The following is an 8,032-nucleotide window of genomic DNA, read 5'->3' as shown; positions in this document are numbered from 1 at the left end:
CAGTGTTTGTCTTTGTGTTACCCCCACGTACGCTCCTCTTTGTGCTGGTTTGTTAGGTCAGTTTAGTCTGTCATTATAGCCTGAGTTAAGTTCTGTTTAGTTAACCCTGTTCATGGCCTCAGAACATAAATTGTGTGGTTTATATGAAAACACATTTTTGAAACTCTGAAAACCTGTGACTCCTCGTGCCTCTCAGCTCTGTCCCTAACATCTACAGATTGATCAACATATTTATTAACATTCCACAATAAACAAAGCAAATAAAAATTAAAAATCAATATTTGGTTAAACCTCTCTCCACATCATGCTCATTGTTAATATACAAGCAAACAGATACAATATATTTTCAATATCAAATATGGTAAAACAAATGGCTCGGTTTAAAATACATCTTTTAGTGGCATTGCATTCTGCTCTACTGAGTTTAATATATTAATATGATATTAATGTTAATGTTAACATCATTTGTAATGAGTTGGACTATCTGAGATTCACATTATTGTATACTCCCTTATACTGTTTCTCAGGCTTGGGACTGTCTTGCCTGTTGGATTTCATGAACCATCTAGGGGAAACCTGAGTGGGTGGAGTGAAAGTACAGCAACGATGCAGTCAATAGTAACTATTGACCTGCCCTTGAGCCAAGCACTTAAACCCCAGAAGCTCAATGATCACTGAAGCAAGACAGTGCACAGTGCAAACCATGGCAGTTCCAAGGAGAAAACGAATGGATGTGCAACCCTGTCATCCTGCAAGTATCCCCCCCGGGATGCTGTTTCTAATAAGAAGAAACATTCTAAGTCAACTTGTCCATTTAGAGTTTGACAACCCGCTTTATGAGGACAAATAAGAACAGAGACACAGGCAGAGGTAAAAGGAGAACATATAAACAAAAAGCAAAGGAAGACAGATGAGTATGAATTTTGCAAAGTGCACAGTAGTTTGAGGAAGTGTTTGATTACCAGTTTACTTTGGAAGCCACTTTAGCAGCTACTTACAATACCATAATCAGAGTCAGTGAGGGAGAAGACGGGAACGAGGTCAGATAATCTAAGGCTGGCATGGAAACCACCGCACTTGTCTGCAGCGTGTTTCTGCTATACTGGTCTTACAGTATGAGTCAGAATATGAATGTGGTCTATAATGCAAAGAGTATAAAGACAGCAGCCAAAAACCCTGTTGGACTGGTACCCAGTGTCCTTAGTTTCAAGTTTCTACAACAGTGGCATGGAGGGGGGAAAGAAGAGGAAGGAAGTATTAGTGATTTGCTTTGGCTGCTGTTCTGCCAGCTACTTTACATGAGGAGACCAAATCCCCTTTAATAAATAAAGGCTCAGCTAACTGCTACTGTTGGCTCGGCCCTGTACTGAACTGGCAGACTGGAGGAGCTCTTAGGGAGATCATCACCCACAAGCTGTGGCTTGAGCTACCAGCGGTTTTCAATCTGGGGTCAGAAACACCAGCATGACATTTTTTGAAAAGAAAAAAGGTAGAAAAATAACATCTTCCAAGGTGAAGGGTGGAATTGTTGCTTTGATTTGCTTAGTTTAACATGAGTCGAACCTTATTTGAGCCATTAAACTGAAAGGCCCCTGAGGCAATACATTTATAAAAAGAACAAGCCAAATACTGAAGTCTTCTTTAATTTGTGTTTGAGTCATCATAAAGTCGATTGTGGCTGTCAAATCAGCATCAACAGAAACTCACTTGAATGGCGCTCTCCATCACTCCAGGATCCAGCCAAGTCTGGGCGAAAGGACAACACAGCTCACCGCGATGGAGGCCATCAAGCTCACCTCCCAACCCCTGCACACTGGCCAGCACAATACCTGGCAGAGAAGATCCATGAATCAGAGCAGGTGTTTAACAATGTACTGACAAAAGGTCTTTTGCCATTAGGCCCTGTTTTGGTGGAGCCCTCTGTGCTGCCACACTGGGTCCATTTACTTGAATGAGTAGGTGTTGTTTTCTCCAGTACTATCCGTCTGAATGCAGCTTAAACATCACATAAGTCCTCCACCGGTTAAACTGATCCTTTCAGCAGCACTTTTACAGATACTCTTGGGCTATAACCATTGTTTTTGACTGTAATGAGGTTAAGTTAGGTGTTGTACAGTGAACATTTTCAAACAATGTATGGAAACCTAAGCACTTGTTTAACTAACACTGTAAAAATGTAGATGTTAAGTGTAAACTCTGGGATGCATATGATTAGGTTCAATACAAAAACCAATCTCTCCTGGCTCGACTTTATCGTACGACACCTGAGGACCTGATTTTGGCGTGAGCTGGATTCCAGAACAAAATCTACTTCTACTAAACTGAATTACATAATGTCAAAGCCACAGAGAGAAAGGAAATGTAAAAATGAATAGCTGTTTAATGTTGTTGCAGTGCTGCCAGCCACTCAACACAAGGAGCCATAATCCCTTTTCATAAATAAACGCTCCAGCAGTGCATACTAACTATTGCTCTCCTGGCTAGAGCTGCTTACATTCACAGCTGAATTGATCTTCTGCACAGGAACAGAATGCTTAGAAAGTAGAGTTGTTTATTCTAAAGGAGATGTACTCAACATTAGGCCATTGATATAGACGCAAACAAGTATTTGCTTTGTAAAGATATCGTGGAGTCATGGTGTCCTGAGCAAAGAATGAAGTCAGTCTCCCTCCCTGTGTGTTGTAAATCAAGGTTATCTGTTGTTTGTTTGCATGTTAGTGCATATACTCAAGGAAAATCATAATGGGAAACGATCTGTGAGAGCCTTGTGGAGGCAATCTCAGACCATTTTTTTTTCTCAAAAGATTACTTGACTTCTAGCTGAAGTGATACTTAAATAGATCAAAACACTACATGTATTGTACAGTGTTAAAGATGTTGCCCACAGTGATAGACCCACAGAAACGATACCACCCAACTCTGCGGGTCCCTGGAGCTTTACAGAGCATTAAGCATTTTACAGCTTATGGTTTAAGTTTTATGACTCGCAACATTACAGTTTTGGTTCACTCTCACTGCCCTCATCAACTTTGCATTTCCAAAGCGGCAGGCAGCTGGTTTGAGCAACAACGCTGTACGCTATCTTCCCACACCAAATGGCTGATATAAGATGGCGGACCGAGTGACTAGCTAGCCGCCAAATAGCCAAATATTTTCAGGTTTTGGGGGAGACCAAAACTGAGCCAAAAGGAGTCAATATCGAAATGACCTTCCCAGGTGGTCGGAGTCATGACTCCAAATGAATGAATGATGTTCCACTGTGTATGCAGGAGAAGGAAATAGGCAACTGTTGTGCAAACATTGTGTTCTGTTTTATCAATTTTCTAAGGGGTAAATAGGGTAAAAGTTGATGTTGTATTACATTTTACGACTTTTTCAACAAAGTCTTTCAAGTCTCGCAATTTTTTACTCAAACCGAGTTGATGGCGTCTAACCAAACAGTTCCTTTTTTCTCTGCAGAAACATTTGATATGTGTGGTTTAAGTTGGATGAACACTGTTGCTAGGTTACAGACACAAATACAGACATCACCTTGTTCCATTTAGCGTCCCACTCCAGTGTCATACTAGGAGCATGAAAAGAAAATCAACAAATTGATGAAAAGATTATGCTATTCAAACATCAGCCTTTCACAAAGCTTTCAGAAAAAAAAAATACAAAGTGAGTATCTTGATCAGTGGGTCATTCACTCCCCGTGTGACCAGAACACAACCCCACTTTAACGCTGCATGTATTCCAAAGGAGGAAAGGCCTTCTGTACATGAAGGCTTAAATCGATATTGGTCGGTGTTACTACAGTATGACAGTTTGGCAGTTTGATTGTGAGACAGTGAAACACTAAACTGTATGTGTGGAGACTCAGTGCTCAGTTCAGTCAAACCACAAAGACAAATTCTGTGAACAAAATCTGTGTGTAAACAAAGAGCACGGTTACAAAAATATGTTTTGTCATTGCTCCTCTGTGCACATGCATTTTCCATATGGCTGTTGGATCTGAGTTTCACCCAAGAACAGATACGAACAGTCATCCAGAAAAATCAGATAAGCAGCTATTCGGGAATGAAGACACACAGCGTGGGTGCTGCCTTTGTCTTCACATCAGATCAGATACTCTTATTACTGCTGGCTCTAGCTGAAATGGCACAGCATGGGATCTAGAAAGCAGGGCTTACGCGCTAATACTACAGTGTAGCTGTCTGTGCATGCCTTGTTCATATGATAAAGATTATCATGCTAATAATTGTATTCACAAGATACATTTATATCTGGAAGGTCGTCCCTTGAGTCCTTTTGCAGTCAGCCAGCATCAACACTGATGACACTTTCCTTTTTCATCCTGCAAGGCTGAATATCAGCCCACAGGATCTGTCTAATATGTGCTTTAGCATTGTCAAGCATCTGTTTTGTCTGCAAGCAGATGAAGGGTTTCATTCTGACAGTATGTGGAAACACTTAGAAAGTATATCTGCAACATGGAATGTATTAATACCATTAACTAGAGATTTTGACGGGATCACACCAGCTGCCATGCCAAATCCAGCCAGGTGCGTAAAGTGGGGGGGGAATGGCCGCTTCCCTATTTTTCTACTTCAGGCTCTTTAAATTTGGCCTGCATCTGGCAGAGTTATTGGATCATCATCCAAACTCGTCACATACTGTCATTTTGTCAGGGCTCTTCTGCATCACTTTTCAATGCTGTGTAGGTAGGCCTGAGCATCAAACACATGATGCTCCCCGTCGCCACACTGGGAAGCCATGCACGTCAAAAGCATAAAGAGAAACAAAGACGTGGCTGAATATTATTTCAATAAAATGAATCAACGGTTCTGTAACGGTCGTTGTATGGACCCAATTGCAGTACAAAGGACTCAGAAACAGTGGTAAAGTTCAACGGTTTACTCAGACACAGGCAGACGGGCCAACAGTTTGGAAAACGGCAAACAGGAATCAGGAGAGGAGAAGCTAAACTCTTGGTCAGGGACAGAAGGCTGGATCGATTTACCAGGCTGCAGACAAAGCAGGGAATCAGGGACAGGCGAGGTCGGTACCGGGAAGACAGGCAGAAGAATGCTGGAAAGTCTTGCATGGCATAGAACAATCTGGCAAAGGAGTGAGTGTGGAGCTGGTGATTATATGCTGGGCTGATCGCATGTGATGAGAGGCAGCTGTGTGCACAGGTGAGTAGAGTGAACTGACGAGGTGGGTGTGGCCGACAGGCTGAGTGGGGCAGTGACAGGATTAATGGAAAACTAGGGATGAGGGCTGGATGACTGAACTGTGACAGATTCAAAAGGTCCGCTGGTTTTATCCTACAACAGAAAGGAAGTAGAAATCCCTTGAAATTGTTCCAAAATGAATGAAGTTCCACGCCCCCTCTGTGCGTCTGATGTAATGCTTTGCAAGTTCTTTGTTGTTGGTGATGTAAGCAAATATTCTTTGATTAGTACGCAGAACTGCCTGAAACTGCTGTCCAATATTTATCAATGGCAGTATTTGTTTTATGTCTGTGAGTTTATGACTCTTTGAGCGTGTGCACATACACGCATATGATAAATTACACTACATCAATAGATGACAGCTCCTGTCTAAAAGTAGCCAGCCATTAATTATTCACAATGTATTCAGAGCTTAGTGTAGGAAGAGGAATCAGAAGGCTACTTCCTGTTAGGATTTTTAATCTTTACATCCCATTAAATAACGGAGATGGAAAAAATCTGCTGAGGTTTAATCACTGCTGGTCTGTCCAATGGGATTGTCTCTTTCATAAGCTGTTGTGTGCAGCGTGATGTCTCTTTTTCTTTTTGTCTCTTTTCTCTTTAGGGGTTTCCAGGGCCTCAACACAATGGTGATTTTGTTTAATCACATAACATCCAGTTTTTTTTTTTATTTCCCAATTAGGCAAAATCATCTTTGTCCACTACTTTTGTGTATTGATGTTTATGGACTTAATTACTGACTGTGTTACTGTGCCTATGCTAACTGACATCTAGACTTTGCTTCGACATCTCCACAGCGCTGTCAGTGCTGAAGAAAAGTCTGGCTTCATGAGTTAACATTTGGAGGGACGGGGAAAAAGGGGTTTCTGGCTTGTTTGTATTTCTTTAAACCAACCACAATCCCATTGGGTGGCACTAAGCCCCGGTAGCAAAGATGATGCCCTTGCAAAAAAGATAGTGTAAGGGGAGGAGAATGGTGGCTAAAATGGCCGGCCAATGGCAAGCTTTATCCCAATAGTCATCTGGTGAGTCAGACTAAGACAGTTGCAATCCTCCATGCCCCCTGCTCTCCAACTGAACTCAACACCTACCCATCAACCCACCAACACAGCAGCCCTGTATCCTCCCTCCAGGGCTTTAGGCACGGTCAGTACTGTTTAGTTCCCCAGTGTAAGCTGCCAGCCCTGGGCTTAGAGAGGAGCTGAGGGCTGACGGGGACAGCCAACTCTTCAGAAACTGCCTGGGTCAGCAGTGTAAGCCAGAGAAAGAAGGAGGAAGTACAGAAAGAGAAAGAAATAGACAAAGGCAAAGTGAGAGAGAAGGGAGCAAAGGCAAACGAGGCACAGGAAAAAAAGAACGATGACAGTGTGACCGAGGAGGAAGAGATATGGGTGTGGTGTGTAATTGTGTGTGTCGGTACCTTTGGGACAGGCTGTCAACAGTCAGATGTCACTGTTCCGACAGGCTTTTGGCCCCCAGGGGCCCCTGTCACTGGTCCTGAGCACCTCAGGGTGACCATGTAGGACAGACGAAGGCATTGGGAGGGAGAGAGATGAAGGAAGAAAGAGAAAGGGCTGCGCTTGCACCCTGTCACTGACCCTAATCACCCGTGTGTGTGTGTGTGTGTGTGTGTGTGTGTGTGTGTGTGTGTGTGTGTGTGTGTGTGTGTGTGAGCAGATGTAAAGAACGCTTAGTTTGCGTCAGGCACAACTGTCACTGCTAAGTGTCAGTGCTAAGAGCTTCGCCTGCAGTGGCTGTCAAAGACCTGGGTTCATGTGTGTTGTTTTTATTCTTGTGAGAGCCACATTGGTTTTTACCATACTACTTGTTATACTGTATGTGTGCACTTCCTTTATTCAGGGATCGTGCTGCACTGCTTCTGAAAGATGCTTTACAACAGTGACACACAAATCAATCAAAATGCAAAATTAAACCTAAAAATTAAAGATCTTTATGGAAGATTTCGGGAGACATGATGTGGTTTACTCATGATTATTTCTGCAGTGCACATCAGACATCCTCCTCTGGAGTCAAATAATTCAATATTAATTGCCAAACCGATCTTGGCAGCAATAGCTTGCTTAATGAATAGTCTTCAGTTGGGCTGATTACACCTTGCACACAGGCACACGTGGATGGACGTACACATGTGCATGCTCTCATCATGAGCCACATTGTGTAAAATTATACACGTGAAATTAAGGACCGTGCAGCATAATTAGGCACAGATAAGCACACATGCAGATGGAAGAATGCAGAAACAATAATGCGTGCAGATCAGCACGGTGTAGCGTTGACCTACACACAAATCAAATATTGAATTGAAAAGGAGTAACATTGTACAATTTAGGACCATTTAATATATATATATATTTCTCCTAATTGTTGTGCACTGTATGGGTTTGTATGTGTCTAATGTTTGTTCACATGAATTTACTCATACAATGATAGTTGGCAGTGATATTATGTCCCCTATGGCTCATTTAAACGAGACTTGGTGTGTGCAACATCACAGAGCTGTCGGTGCAATTCCCATGGTGTTAGCAGGGGTGGAAATTAGTGTGTGTGTGTGTGTGTTTGTGGGACTTCACTTCCAGCTGTGTCAAATGCAGATATACCTCTGTAACACATGGGTAAACAAACGAAGAGAAAAAAAGAGCAAGAGGAGTTAGATGCTCGAAGAAACATTGGTGAAAACATGTGATTTCATGAATTAACCGTAACATGACATACTGTCAAGAGTGTGAATGTGTACGTGTGTGTGTGTGTGTGTGTTTACATATAACAAACATGAGCAATTAAGAGTTATCCACACT

This window comes from Echiichthys vipera (assembly GCF_963691815.1).
Source record: "Echiichthys vipera genome assembly, chromosome: 11".
In the NCBI taxonomy this organism is placed as follows: Eukaryota; Metazoa; Chordata; class Actinopteri; order Perciformes; family Trachinidae; genus Echiichthys; species Echiichthys vipera.
The sequence above is the reverse complement of the archived record's forward strand: the minus strand, read 5'-3'. Positions refer to the sequence as shown.